This window comes from Hyperolius riggenbachi, chromosome 5 (assembly GCF_040937935.1).
Source record: "Hyperolius riggenbachi isolate aHypRig1 chromosome 5, aHypRig1.pri, whole genome shotgun sequence".
In the NCBI taxonomy this organism is placed as follows: domain Eukaryota; kingdom Metazoa; phylum Chordata; class Amphibia; order Anura; family Hyperoliidae; genus Hyperolius; species Hyperolius riggenbachi.
This window is the reverse complement of record NC_090650.1, coordinates 411,309,684-411,323,680: the sequence shown is the minus strand read 5'-3', so window position 1 is coordinate 411,323,680 and position 13,997 is coordinate 411,309,684. Positions and strand designations below refer to the sequence as shown.

At 46.4% G+C, this 13,997-nt stretch overlaps 1 protein-coding gene across 3 annotated transcripts in view; it reads left to right on the top strand.

Moving 5' to 3' along the window:
- Nucleotides 1–13,997, top strand: part of DEPTOR (DEP domain containing MTOR interacting protein) — a 153,040-nt gene that overhangs the window by 11,209 nt on the left and 127,834 nt on the right. For 2 of the 3 annotated variants that reach the window (XM_068234933.1, XM_068234930.1), the window contains exon 2: nt 9,876–9,967. The gene's annotated coding sequence lies outside the window, so the exon portion shown is untranslated. Of the gene's footprint in view, nt 1–3,178; nt 3,217–9,875; nt 9,968–13,997 lie in introns of those variants that run through there. The other variant, XM_068234931.1, reaches the window with a different exon arrangement.

The window sequence follows — 13,997 nt, the reverse complement described above, 5'->3', positions numbered from 1 at the left end:
CCCGCTGGATCACTTCAAACATACAAAGGAACTGGATTTAGCAACTGATAAACTAGCTAAAAAGGCTTTGCAAGGAGATCAAAGAAATGGGACAAAGAACAGAGGGCCTTGAAAATAGAATAGACAACTGTGTCGCAGTTAGTGAGGGGCATGAGAAGAATATAAATCCTGTGCAAGTTGATTTGACAGCCTTACTGGATACATTAAAAGGATTTGAGAGCAGGGTACACAGAGGCAATGTAAAACTTAGGACTCTGCCCGAAAGCATAGAAGATTTGACCTCTAGTGGTACAGCCAGGCCCGGATTTACATCACCGGAGCCTATAGGCATAGATGTCTTGCACCCTAGACTTCCTCCTCCCACGAACCTACAATCCTCCTCCGAACTGCACTGCAAGAGTGCTGACTGGACCAACTGTCACTTCTACTTTACTTCCCTTGCCCATCATAGGTAGCTACAGGTGTCCCTTAGCATTAGGTAGCCAGTTTGCGCTGCACTGCCACCGCCAGCATATTTAAACTTACTGCCTCATACATTAACTTGCATGCATTTTGTCGCTGCGGAAGTCGCCTGCCAATCGGAAACTTTCGGTGTGATGGGGTAAGTGTACTGGGCCCCATAGGATTGTCATTGCTGTTGCATTACCCTGTGCGCAGAAAGGGAAACGCAGTGCAAAGAGAAAGCTTCCTAGTGTAAAAGGGGCCTTAAAGGACCACCATCATGAAAACATTTAAAGGATATCCAAGGTGTATAAAATGGTAGAAAAGAGGCCTTAAATAGTTTCCTGAAAATCTCCAGACAGTGATTGCAGAGTTTGTTTATTCCTGTGATACTCCATTTGCCTAGGAACTGGTCCAGTATAGGCTGCAACCACGGCTGCGCTCGTACATAGCGGGGAAAGCAGCCACGTGAACATGTCTGACAAGCTCTTATCAGATATGTTTAGAGAGCGTTTGTGCGTGACAGCTGTAGGGTGAATGTGGGGTCTGGACTGTCCAGAGGCTTCCCTCTAGCTAGGTAAGTATCTGAATGTTTTTGGCCACCTCGGGCTCACTTTATGCATGCAGTATAACTGGACTGGCTGTAAGGGTTTTTCGCCTTCCTCTGGATCAACAGGGATATGTAAGGGAGCGGGCTGGAGTTGTACTTTGTTCTCTGGTTGCACTCGATGGACGTATGTCTTTTTTTCAACCCAAATAACTATGTAAATAATCATTCATAATAATGCAGGTGAAGTGTGGTCCAGTGTCAGTCGTGTAGCAGGTATGCCGATATTAAACCAACAAATGTTGATTCAGATAATCATTTGACTAACCGTACATTCATTACTTGCAAACTTTCCAAACGTTAAATTTCTTCTTCACGCATGGTACAGAGATAGTTCAGAACTGTATCATGCCTGAAGATGAAACCAAAGTTTTGAAAGTTTGTAATAAAACTTTGTACAGTAAGGGCCCCTATCCACTGTGAATTGCGATACCCACGTTTACCTACTGATCATTGCAGTGATTTTCCTGGGATCCGAAGGGTGTGTGATTGCAATTTGCGACAAGAGAACAGGAATGCAAACTCATGAAAAATGCAGCAGGACTGACGTTTAGGGCCCGTTCACACTTAAAGAGACTCTGAAGCAAGGATAAATTCAATTTTTAACTTGTACTACTGTCAATGACTATAACAGCTGCTAAACTGCCGTCATCCCGCGGCAAAACGAGGGGTTTATACCTCTCAAATCCCCCCTGCAAAATCCATGACTTTCTTGGTCGTGGATTTTGCTGCTCATGGAGGCAGAGCTACTGAGCTGCAGCTCTGCCTCCATGTGCGTTAATCGCCGCGCGGATCTCCGCCTTTCCCCTGCCCCTCTCTGTGAAGGAAGATTGAGAGGGGCGGGGAGAGGCGGCGATCAGCCGGGATTGACGCACTGAGAGGCAGAGCTACAGCCATTAGCTCTGCCTCCATGTGCGTTAATCGCCGCGCGGATCTCCGCCTTTCCCCTGCCCCTCTCTGTGAAGGAAGATTGAGAGGGGCGGGGAGAGGAGGCGATCAGCCGGGATTCACGCACTGAGAGGCAGAGCTACAGCCATTAGCTCTGCCTCCATGTGCGTTAATCGCCGCGCGGATCTCCGCCTTTCCCCTGCCCCTCTCTGTGAAGGAAGATTGAGAGGGGCGGGGAGAGGCGGCGATCAGCCGGGATTGACGCACTGAGAGGCAGAGCTACAGCCATTAGCTCTGCCTCCATGTGCGTTAATCGCCGCGCGGATCTCCGCCTTTCCCCTGCCCCTCTCTGTGAAGGAAGATTGAGAGGGGCGGGGAGAGGCGGCGATCAGCCGGGATTGACGCACTGAGAGGCAGAGCTACAGCCATTAGCTCTGCCTCCATGTGCGTTAATCGCCGCGCGGATCTCCGCCTTTCCCCTGCCCCTCTCTGTGAAGGAAGATTGAGAGGGGCGGGGAGAGGAGGCGATCAGCCGGGATTGACGCACTGAGAGGCAGAGCTACAGCCATTAGCTCTGCCTCAATTAGGAAGCGCTCCCGGAACCTAGCAGAGGGGATTTGGGGGGTATAGACCCCTCGTTTTGCTACGGGATAACGGCGGTTTAGCAGCTGTTATGGTCATTAACAGTAATACAAGTTAAATAGAATCTATCCTCGCTTCAGATTCTCTATAAGCGATTAGCGGGTGATTCCCGCTAATCGGCAAAGCTAGCACGAAAGAATGTATACAGCAGTGATGTTACTGCCACTATTGGCACCAATCGTGGGCGTTTTGAATTAGCGCCAATCGCAAAATGCGTTACATGCAGCATTTTGCCATGATTCTGGAACGGTCATGTTATAGTGCTTAATAAAGTGCTGATCGCTATCGCTCTGAATTGCGGAAGTGTGAGCAGTGATTTACCACGTTAATTGCCGTAAAATTGCCCGCTCAAAACGTTTTTCCGATTTATAGTGTGAATAGGCTCCTAGGCAGGACTAGCATTTTGCGTTCTGCAATCAGATCAGGAAATGCTTCAAGTGGAAAAGGGCCTTTAGTCGTTAGAGGTATTACCTGAACCAACATTTGTTGGTTTGATGCTGGTTTCTAATAATCAAAAGATTGTGCAGATTGTGAATCTAGTCAGCAGGTGGCGCCAGTGTTGCAGTTTAACGTTCTGTTGAATCTTTTTTTCTGAACATTTGAACAATAGGTTGGAACCATCCTGCAGCGCTCCACAGGTGAATAGATTGGGTGAATTTTACCTGGCTGTGTAGGTCTCACATATTTCTAGTAACAGACCTCTGGAGAGCTGGTTGCCATGTGAATGATTGCAGAAGTGTGATTAGTGGCATTTATATATTGCTTTAATGATGGTAATTATGCAAAAATGGGTGTTGGCCTTTTGTCTCTTGAAGTGAAGTGACTTGACAGGTGCATTTCTCCATGGAGGAAAAGAGGCGCATGCCTAGGGCTGAGGCCCCATGAGAATTTAACTATACATCCTATGATTTGTAGTGATGCCTCTGCTCATGTAGCCAGTGTTATTAGTTAAGGAGGTAGTATTTCACCCTTGCAGAGACACTGAGTCGATGCAAAGTTAATGCAGATTTGTTCAGCTTGGAAACCGACCAATCAAATGTAGTAGAGGCTGATATGTGCTCCCAGCTCTTAATGGGTTGCAGACTAGTTTGCTTACTTGCAGTGCTATTCATACTGTACATGTTACAGGCTTAGCATCAGGACGCATTTTTCATGGGGAAGCCTCTGCGTTGAGTGTGTAACTTCTCAGAATCGTGCATGTTTTTGTAAACAATTACGTCTGCACCATGACCCTTGTGATTAGGGGGCTGTGGGGGCTCCTCCTCCATCATCCACATGCAGAGTAGTGTAGGGAGTGTTATATTTACCTGCTACCAGCGTTGCGGATCTCCAAGCATCACAGCAGCAGTACTCTCTGCTGCCCTTCGCCGAACTCCTGATCACATGACTCGCATCGGTCATGTGATAGGGAACCGGTGAATGGCAGCAGAGAGAGTGTGCTGTGATGCGTGGAGTAGACCCGCAGCACTGGAACAGGTAGTGAGTGTAAAGGGGACCATACATTGGTCGATTTCAGCCGATCGATTCGATCAAATTGATCGATTGATGGCCGATCGATTTGCGGCCGATTTTGATTGATTTGATCGATCTGACAGGATGGAAGATCTAGGTCGATCTGCTGGTGGCAGCAGGTCGATGGCCCATAGAGTTGCATTGGATCTAATGGTCCAATAATGCATTTAGATCGATTTCCAATAGATTTCATTCTGAAATTTGTTCCTAGTGTGTGGCACACATCAGATTCCTGTCAGATTCCGACTTGACAGGCATCTGACAGAACTCTATCTAATGGTCGAATCTGCTGCAAATCTATAAGTGTATGGCCACCTTTATATTACCTGCTTCCTGTGCTGCAGGTCTCCTCTGTGCATCAAAGCACACTCTCTCTGCTGCCATTCACTCCGCCCTATCACATGACTGATGCGAATCATGTGATCAGGAGCTCGGCAAATGGCAACTAAGAGTGCCGCTGCCATGATGCTTGGAGATCCACAGTGCTAGAAGCAGGTAAATATAACCCGCAGCTACTCTGCATGGTAGGAGGGGGTGGTGGAGATGTTTGTTTACCGGCTGCCTGCCTGTTCCCTTGGGGGAGGCTATAGACCTAGTAGGCCCCATACATGATAGTTATGCCCCTGCTCTGTGTCTACACCTATGAGATCTGTCGCCAGCTGGGATCAGGACTGCATACCTTGTGGAACAGTTTGGGGCCCAGTGCTGAAGTATGTGTTGTTAGCCTCCAGACTAGCAATGCATTCTGTTTCTACAGAACAGACGAGTGTCTTAGAGCCTGACCGAGCTGGTGTGGTAAGGATGAAGAACAATAGGGATAATGTTTGCATTTGTGGACATCGGCGGCCATTTTCTTGTAGCACTGCTCTACTTATAGACGGAGCAGAGGCAGTGAGACGCGCTGAGAGACAGAGCAAGGGGCGACACTTACCCGATGCTGCCCCGACACATGAATGTATCGCGGAACACGGCTTGGGAATGACTGCAGTAGGTATAAGAAATCTGACTGAACCGACAGGTTTTGGAGTAGCCCATCTCCTTATGGGGGATTCTTTATTTTCAAAAGCACCTAGTGAATGGCAGTTGCTCCAACCAACTGCCGAAAATATATAAAGCAAGCAGGGAGCCTGGCCAGAATTTGTGTATAAATCCTTTTCAGGGAGTGTCTATAAAGAATAAAGGCCATGCTGAGAATCTCCCATAAAGAGATGGACTAGCCCATAGTCTGTCGGTTCTGTCAGATTTCTACTACCTACTGGAAGTGACAGCAACATAGGAGTAAAGTAACTTATGGCTCACTTTACTCTGGAAGACATGTACTGCTTATTTGTATGTGTTTACATGTATGGTAAATTTTAAATTTTTTCGCAATAGTGGTCCTTTAACATCCTATGTTTACCAATTAGCTTCACTTCCGTGGCAGTCAGCTGTGATTAGTCACAGATAAGGGGGAATTAGACAGGCTAAACTCTCTAAATACATACAGGGTGCATTTCTCAACGTTTTCTGTCCTGTGCAAGAGTTCAGGTTCACTGTAAAAGGCATTTTATTGACAAGGTGTAAAATATAACCTATGATAAAACTCAAGATATAAAGGTAATTGCATAGGGGGCCATAGAGTCAATCATCTTGCAGCAGATATAATATGGAGGCTTCCCCTTTACAACTCTCGGATGGATATAGAACACTGGACGCATCAGTCACTTGCGCTGACATGTGCTGTCATCTATACATTTACACATATGCTCAGCCATGTGCAGAATGTGCCCGTTCCATGGCACGACATTCCAGAAGCCCACTCACCATGCCTGTCCCTTCACAAGCCGTGACCTGAAAGTGAACCTTAGAGAGCTTGTAAAATTTATAAACCGACACTACTGCTACTGCTACTTAAAGGAACGCTAAAGCTATGCTGAATAATTGATATACCATAACCAGCGTTAGGCCTCTTGCACACTGCAAGCGATTCCGATTCAGGTTCCGCTTTTTAATCTGTTTTTACATCCGATTCAGATTCCGATTTGCAGTGTGCAGGGAGCAAACTGCAAATCGGAATCGGATGTAAAAACTGATTAAAAAGCGGAATCTGAATCGGAATCGCTTGCAGTGTGCAAGAGGCCTTACATAGTTACATAGTTATTTTGGTTGAAAAAAGACATACGTCCATCGAGTTCAACCAGTACAAAGTACAACTCCAGCCCGTCCCCCACATACCCCTGTTGATCCAGAGGAAGGCGAAAAACCCCCCACAAGGCATGGTCCAATTAGCCCCAAAAGGGAAAAATTCCTTCCTGACTCCAGATGGCAATCAGATAAAACACAATCCATTTTTCTAATTTAATGTTAAACGTTATCTATTTCAAATTGGCAGGTGACAAGCGGGGGGCACTTGGAAACACTAAAATAGTTCTCACTGCACATGCTTCGATCTGATTTTTGAACTGTAAGTGTTTTGGCAATTGCACTGTGATAAACCACTTCAGTACCAGCAGTCTCTGGCCCCTTAAAAAGGAACTGTCGCGAAAATCTTAAAATTTAACACACATACCAATAAGTGTGTTTCTTCCAGAGTAAAGTGAGCCATAAATTACTTCTCTCCTGTGTTCCTGTCACTTACAGTAGAAATCTGACATTACCGATTACCGGTTTTGGGCTAGTCCATCTCTCCATAGGGGATTCTCAGCATGGCCTTTATTCTTTAGAAAGACTCTCCCTGAAAAAGATTTATACAATGATGCTGGCCAGCCTCCCTGCTCACCATACACTTTTTTGGCAGTTGGACGGAGCAACTCCCATGCACTAAGTGCATTTTGAAAATAAAGAAATCCCTGTGAACCCCCCATGAGGAGATGGGTTAGTCCAAAACCTGTCGGTTCTGTCAGATTTCTACTACCTACTGTAAATGACAGCAACATAGGAGAAAAGTAATTTATGGCTCATTTTACTCTGGAAGAAACGTACTTCTTAATTGTATATGTTTATACAGTATATATTTTAAATTTTAAGTCCTTTAAGGGAAACCTAAAGCAAGAAAAAAAAGCCAGTTTAACTTATGTGGGGTGTCTACCAGCCTCCTGCAGCCGCCCTGTGCCAGTGCCAGGATAAACCGATCCTTCGGTCCCCTGCAACGACTAATTTTCATTTGTTTCTGGCGACTCAGCCAGTCGATGGCCACAGCACTTGCACAGCCCTGGCCACGCGCGTCCTCGATCGAGCTCCCATAGCCGGGAGTGCGATCTAGGACGCCCGTGGCTATGGCTGCACAGGTGCTGTAGCCATCGACTGACTGAGTCGTCAGAAGTAAATCTGGGTCGCTGCGGGGGACCGGAAGATTGGTTTGTACTGACGCGGGCACTGGGCGGCTGCAGGGGGCTGGTAGAAGCTCCAGGGAAGTTAAACTGGCTTTTTTTTTTTGCTTTAGGTTTTCTGTAGGGACCAAAGACCGCTGGTATGAAAAACGGGGCCTACCGACTTCATGCCACTACTGCCGATGATGCCGCTCTCCTGTCTCTGAAGCTCACTCACTCTGCCATTGCTATGACAGCAGAGCTCTGTGAGCTGGTCAGGAGACAATTTAATTGGCTCCTGACCCTGTGATCAATGTGAACCAATGAGATGGCTCACAGTGATCACAGGGTCAGGAGCCAATGAAATCAACTCCTGAGCAGCTCATGGAACTCTGCTGTCATACCATCAGCAGAGCGAGTGGTAGCATGCGGTGGGCTAATTGAAATCTATGTCCTGGCAGGGATAACAGGTCCCGGGCGACCGGAGAGAGATGCAGAGCAGGGCGCACACTATCCGCAGGATGAGGACACTTCAAATGCTGAAGTGACATCATTGGTCACTTTCTGCATTGAAAGTGTACCAGGTCCAGGTGCATTGTGTGCTCCCTGCTCTGCCTTTCTCCGATCGCCGCTGATCTGAGGTCTGTGAGTAGCGCAGTGACCGGCCCGACCCACCCAGCGAGGCAGCTCTCAGCAAAACCTCCAGCCCAGCACCCAGCAAAATACCCGGCAAAGCTGGCAGTAATGGCCAGCCCTCCCCAGCACCCAGCAATGCGCCCAGCCCTCCTTAGCACCCAGCAAAGCACCCAGCCTTCCCCAGCCAGCGCTGGCTACCTAATTCTGATGTATATGGGCATATGGCTACTTAATTGTTTTCTGGGTAACATGACTGCTTCATTTATGTATTAAAGGGCCCACGTGGCTACTTAATTATTTTATTTTGACACGCCTTCATTGTAAGGCACCTGACTACTTAATTATTTTATCTGGAAGTGTGTGACTACTATTTTTATTTTGCGACATTTGAATTATCATGAGGAATGTAACTACTTGATTATTTTATCTAAAGTGTATCTGGGCAGACCCAGTCTCTGTAAATAACACCGCTACTTATTTTGTGTACTTAAGGGTCTGCCCATGACCCATCATGACCACAACCCATGTTTCAAAGCAAGGCCACACACCTTTTTTTTGCTGGGTGCGCTGCATGTAACCGCCTCCCACGACAGTGAATCCAGCACCTGCATAGCCCTGTCATGGACTGTCCTCAGAAGAGCTCACAATCTAATCCCTACCATAGTCATAGTCTAATGTCCTACCAAATTATTATGTATTTATATAGCAGTGACATCTGCGCACGTTACACTCACCGTTCTTGGGCGTCCGCGTGTCCCTACACTTGCCAGGCTTTATTGCCCTTTCCCATTTTCTACGGCATTGCATGGTGTGTGTACACGCGTTGGCTGTTACCCGCGCATGTGCTTAGCCTTACGCTTCCTACTGCGCATGTGTACTGTGCTAATTTCGGTGCCAAACCTAGGGAGACGCCAGTATATAAGCAGCACTTCCCTCAACTGCAGCTCTGCTTGTTCTGACAGCTTGGCTAACCATTGTTGGTGAACCTCTGCATTATTCTCCTGTCTGATCTCGTTGTGACCTTTGGTTAGTGATCTCGACCTCACTGATATCCCGCCTGCTCTGACCTCTGGCTTGTGACCTCATCCTCCACTAATATCTCGCCTGCCCTGACTTCTGGCTTGTGACCTCGACCTCCGCTGATATCCCGTCAGCCCTGACCTCTGGCTTGTGACCTCAACCTCCGCTGATATCCCACCTGCCCTGACCTCTGGCTTGTGCCCTCGACCTCCGCTGAAATCCCATCTGCCCTGACCTCTGGCTTGTGACCTCGACCTCCGCTGATATCCCGCCTACCCTGACCTCTGGCTTGTGACTCCGACCTCCGCTGATATCCCGCCTACCCTGACCTCTGGCTTGTGACCTCGACCTCTGCTGATATCCTGCCTGCCCTGACCTCTGGCTTGTGACCTCAACCATTCGCTTTTATCTGCTTGCCCTGACCTTTGGCTTGTTACCTCGACTCCGGCTATTGTTATCCTTGTGATATCTGGACTACTCCACATCGCAGCATCTCCTGTTCTCCTCTGTTACTGGTGGAGCAATCGCAGGGGTCGGGACCTGGCAGCCACCAGGCAGCAAAGAAGTCCGTTGCTAGCTAGGAGTAGCGGCCCATTATTCCTTGCGGGGTGCTCTGGTGAGGACACGTGGCCGCTTAGACTTAGTGTCCCAGTCCGACCCTGACTGTGGTGTCACACCTGGACATGACAGGAGGTGGTTTTCTGCTGCAGTGTATCAACTTTAAAGACTGGGAACACAGTTGCCTTTTTTCATGCACGTTTTCTTCATAGGTAAGCTGAGAACCAATGTTAATCATTGCCTAGTGTACACTTACATTCATGTTTCTCTCTCAATTACATTAGTTGCTGTGAAAAAAATGCTAGCGGCACACTGGAGGGCAGCGGAACTGCAGCGAAGGACCAGATAGACCGCTGAAGGCTGGAAGCAGCTCCTGGTAAGTAAAGTTATTAACTTTTTTCTTTCAGCTTGTATGTCCTTTAGGCCTTTTGCACACTTGTGCGCTGCATCACCTCGTGTTACTCTTCTGCGCTGTTTCCCCGCCGCTAGGGCCATGCAAGTCTATGGAGACTTGCACAGTCCGCATGATGCTATGTGGTGTGCTACAAGTATCCCAATCGGCGCAAAGGCAGCAGAACGTTACCTCGTGATCGGTGCCTACTGCACAGATTATGCAGCAGGGAAAATCAATGGGTGACGCAGCAAGTGGGCATAACAGGAGCGCGGTGCAACACGGCGCGCATGCGCAGACCACTGGGAACCACCAATGACGTACTTCATGCCCAGCAGGGAGTACGTCACTAGTCAGTGGGCGGCGCTATGCATGTGATCCTATTGCTGCACCGTGGCGCAGGGTCATATAACGGCTGATTTCTGCGGTGCTTGCACATGACTTATACTTACCTTGTGCTTCCTCCATCCTATGTGGACCATGGGCTCCATCGCTGTCCTCCCCGGAAGCTTCGTTCTCGGCTCTTTTAATTTAGCCAGTAGTGATCTTCTGCGCATGCGCGTCCCCTCCCACTTCTTCACGCTCTCGCAGCTGGGAACGTTCTGCGCTTGCGCATGGGGCTAGAGGAAGCCCCAGGTAAGTATAAATCATGCAGTGTATCATGTCTAAGGTACACTTAAAGAGAAGCCGTGACCAAGAATTGAACTTTACTCCAGTCAGTAGCTGATACTCCCTTTCCCATGAGAAATCTTTTGCTTTTCACAAACGGATCATCAGGGGGCTCCGTATGGCTGATATTGGGGTGAAATCCCTCCCACAGGAAACTGTAAGGACCATGGTCCTGGCAGTTTCCTGTCTGTAAACCTCATTGCATTGTGGGAAATAGCTGTTTACAGCAACTGCCAAAAAAGTAAGCAGCAGCTACTTCCACTGACATCACCTGCCAGCAGTAAAAATCTCACCATGTGATCAATGTCAAAATGTAAATCAGGGAGAGGAAAGATTTTACAATGGGCAAACACTGACCAAATCATTTATACATAATTATTGTAAAAATGAAGCACTTTTCTTATTACAATATTTTCACTGGAGTTCCTCCTTAAAGAGAAACTCCAACCAAGAATTGAACTTTATCCCAATCAGTAGCTGATACCCCCTTTTACATGAGAAATCTATTCCTTTTCACAAACAGACCATCAGGGCACTGTATGACTGATATTGTGGTGAAACCCTTCCCACAAAGAAATTCTGAGTATGTACTCTTGGCAGTTTCCTGTCTGTGAACCTTGCTGCATTGTGGGAAATAGCTGTTTCCAGCTGCCAAAACAAGCATGCAGCATCTCCTTCCACTGACATCACCTGCCAGCAGTAAAAATCTCACCATGTAATAAATGTCAGAATGTAAATCAGGGATTTAAAAGATTTTACAATAGACAAACACTGACTAAATCATTTATACATAATTATTGTAAAAATGAAGCACTTTTTTTATTACATTATTTTCACTGGAGTTCCTCTTTAAAGAAAACCTGTACTGAAAAGTAAAAGTCAAAATAAGCATACACAAGTCAACCTTACCTTCCATGTAGTCCACTCCTCAGTGTCTTTCTCTTGTCCCGTGTCCTGTTTGTTCACTGTGATCAAGGGAATTTTCCGTCCTCCATTTTGAAAATGGGCATTACCCATAACAGCTTTCTGGTCAGCACACAGTTAAACTGTAACATCGCCCACTTGAGCCATAGGGAAACATGGACATTACCTGGTACATTAGTTTTCCTCTCAGCTATAACTGACAGCAACTGATCTTTTACTGACAGCAACTGATATATTTCAGATCTGACAAAATATTGTCAGAACTGGAAGGGATCATTGTCAGAAGAAATTGGTGAGTTTCTGAGAGGAACTGATGGCAAGGTAACTATGTAATGTTCAATTGAAATTACCTCATGTGTTTATTTTAAATATTTTTACTCAGTACAGGTTCTCTTTAAGGATAATAGTAACAGCAATGCACAGTTTATGTTGGCTTATAGGGTGCAGAAATTGACTGTTGGACCCGGAAGTGGAATGGGGGATGGGAGTCACAGAAAGTGTAATGGAATGTAGCAGCCAATCTGTTGCCACCCTTAATAGTTGTTTATACAGTCCTGGGGGAAGTTCAGCGCCCAGAGGCTTCCTCTAGTTCTAACCAGGACTCTTGCTGATTGACTAGTATGACTCTGTAAACTTATAAGGCCACAGGCACACTGTGCTCTCCTGCGGTTCTGGATGTGTGTCTGGCTTTTGTAGATGTAAATAGTTGAATTGCATATCCACAAGTGATGCATTATGGGAGATCTTTTTTGTTCACATAAAGCTGAGTTTTTGCAAATACTCTGGGCTCAAAGATATCACACCTTATCAAAGATGTCACACCTTATCAAAGATATCAGAATCCGAATCTTTATTTCTCCAAGCACGACTGGGTTGTGCCCGGAATTTGGTTTGGCATGTACAGGGCTAGTGTGGAATGACAAAATACAATACATATACAACCGCATAAGGACAAAATACAATACACATACCATAAGAATACAAAACACAACAGTACAATAAGAATACAAAGAACATCAGTTTAACCATATACCATTTACGCAGCACTCGTCCTGCCCTGATTTCGTAGCGCTCTCTATGCTACTCTGATAAGGCGTGTTAACTTTGATAAGGTGTGATATCATTGTTAAGATTTGATATTTAAGTTATCACGGTTTAGTGAATCAAGACCCTTCCCTTTTATGGAGGCAAAATTATACTTACAGTATAGAACTTACAGTATAGCCATTTATTTTAGAAAGGGTTCTTTACAGTAAGAGTAATTAAGATGTGGAATGCATTGCCACAGTAAGTCGTTATGGCAAACTCTATACCTGCATTTAAAGGGGGCTTAGATGCTCTCCTTGCGTTGAAAGACATCCATGGCTACAATTACTAGGTAATGCCTAATGATGTTGATCCAGGGATTTTATCTGATTGCCATCTGGAGTCAAGAAGGAATTTTTTCCTTTTGGGGCTAATTGGACCATGCCTTGTAAGGGTTTTTTCGCCTTCCTCTGGATTAACAGGGATATGTGAGGGAGCAGGCTGGTGTTGTACTTTGTACTGGTTGAACTCGATGGACGTATGTCTTTTTTCAACCAAAATAACTATGTAAAGAAGATGAAGACTGGCACCATCCAGTAAATATAGCTCAATGAATTTATTAGAAAGACATCATGACATAATGAACGACGTTTCAGAGGACAATCCTCCTTTTTCAAGTTCCTGTCAGTGTCTGAAAAACCATCACACAATTATCTCTTTATATACTAATATTATTGTGTGATGGTTTTTCAGACACTGACAGGAACTTGAAAAAGGAGGATTGTCCTCCGAAACGTCGTTCATTATGTCATGATGTCTTTCTAATAAATTCATTGAGCTATATTTATTGGATGGTGCCAGTCTTCATCTTCTTTCTGACAAGTTGGGCCTTGAGTGCTGCCGGACCCTCTGACCTGGCACATAATTTACCCTCGGGGAGTGCTGTCTGTTACAAAGTTTCTAGTATACTTACAGTATATTCTGAATGAAAAGGTGATCATCCAGTGCTGCCAGTGTAGTGCACACAGATTTCCAATAGTTTTCAGCTTCTGCCTCCGCCTGCCAAGCCCCCCAGGTCTCCCCCATGTAAAGCGTACCCATGTTCCCAGTGCTTAGCTTACCTGTTAGTGGTGTGCCTGCTACAGTGTCCCGTGTCTTCTCTCAATCGCCACCGGGGGCACCAGTACCCTGTGACCTGACAACGCATACACGACCTTGTGCATGCTGTCAGTGTCAGGTCACATGGTACAGGCACCCGGCAGTGACAAGAGAAGACACAGCACACGGGAGGAGTGCGCCAGCAGACAGGTGAGCTAGGCACGGCTTTAAAGTGTACCTGAGACCAATCAAGAAAAATAATTGATGCTTACCTGAGTCTTCCCTCAGCCCCCTTCAG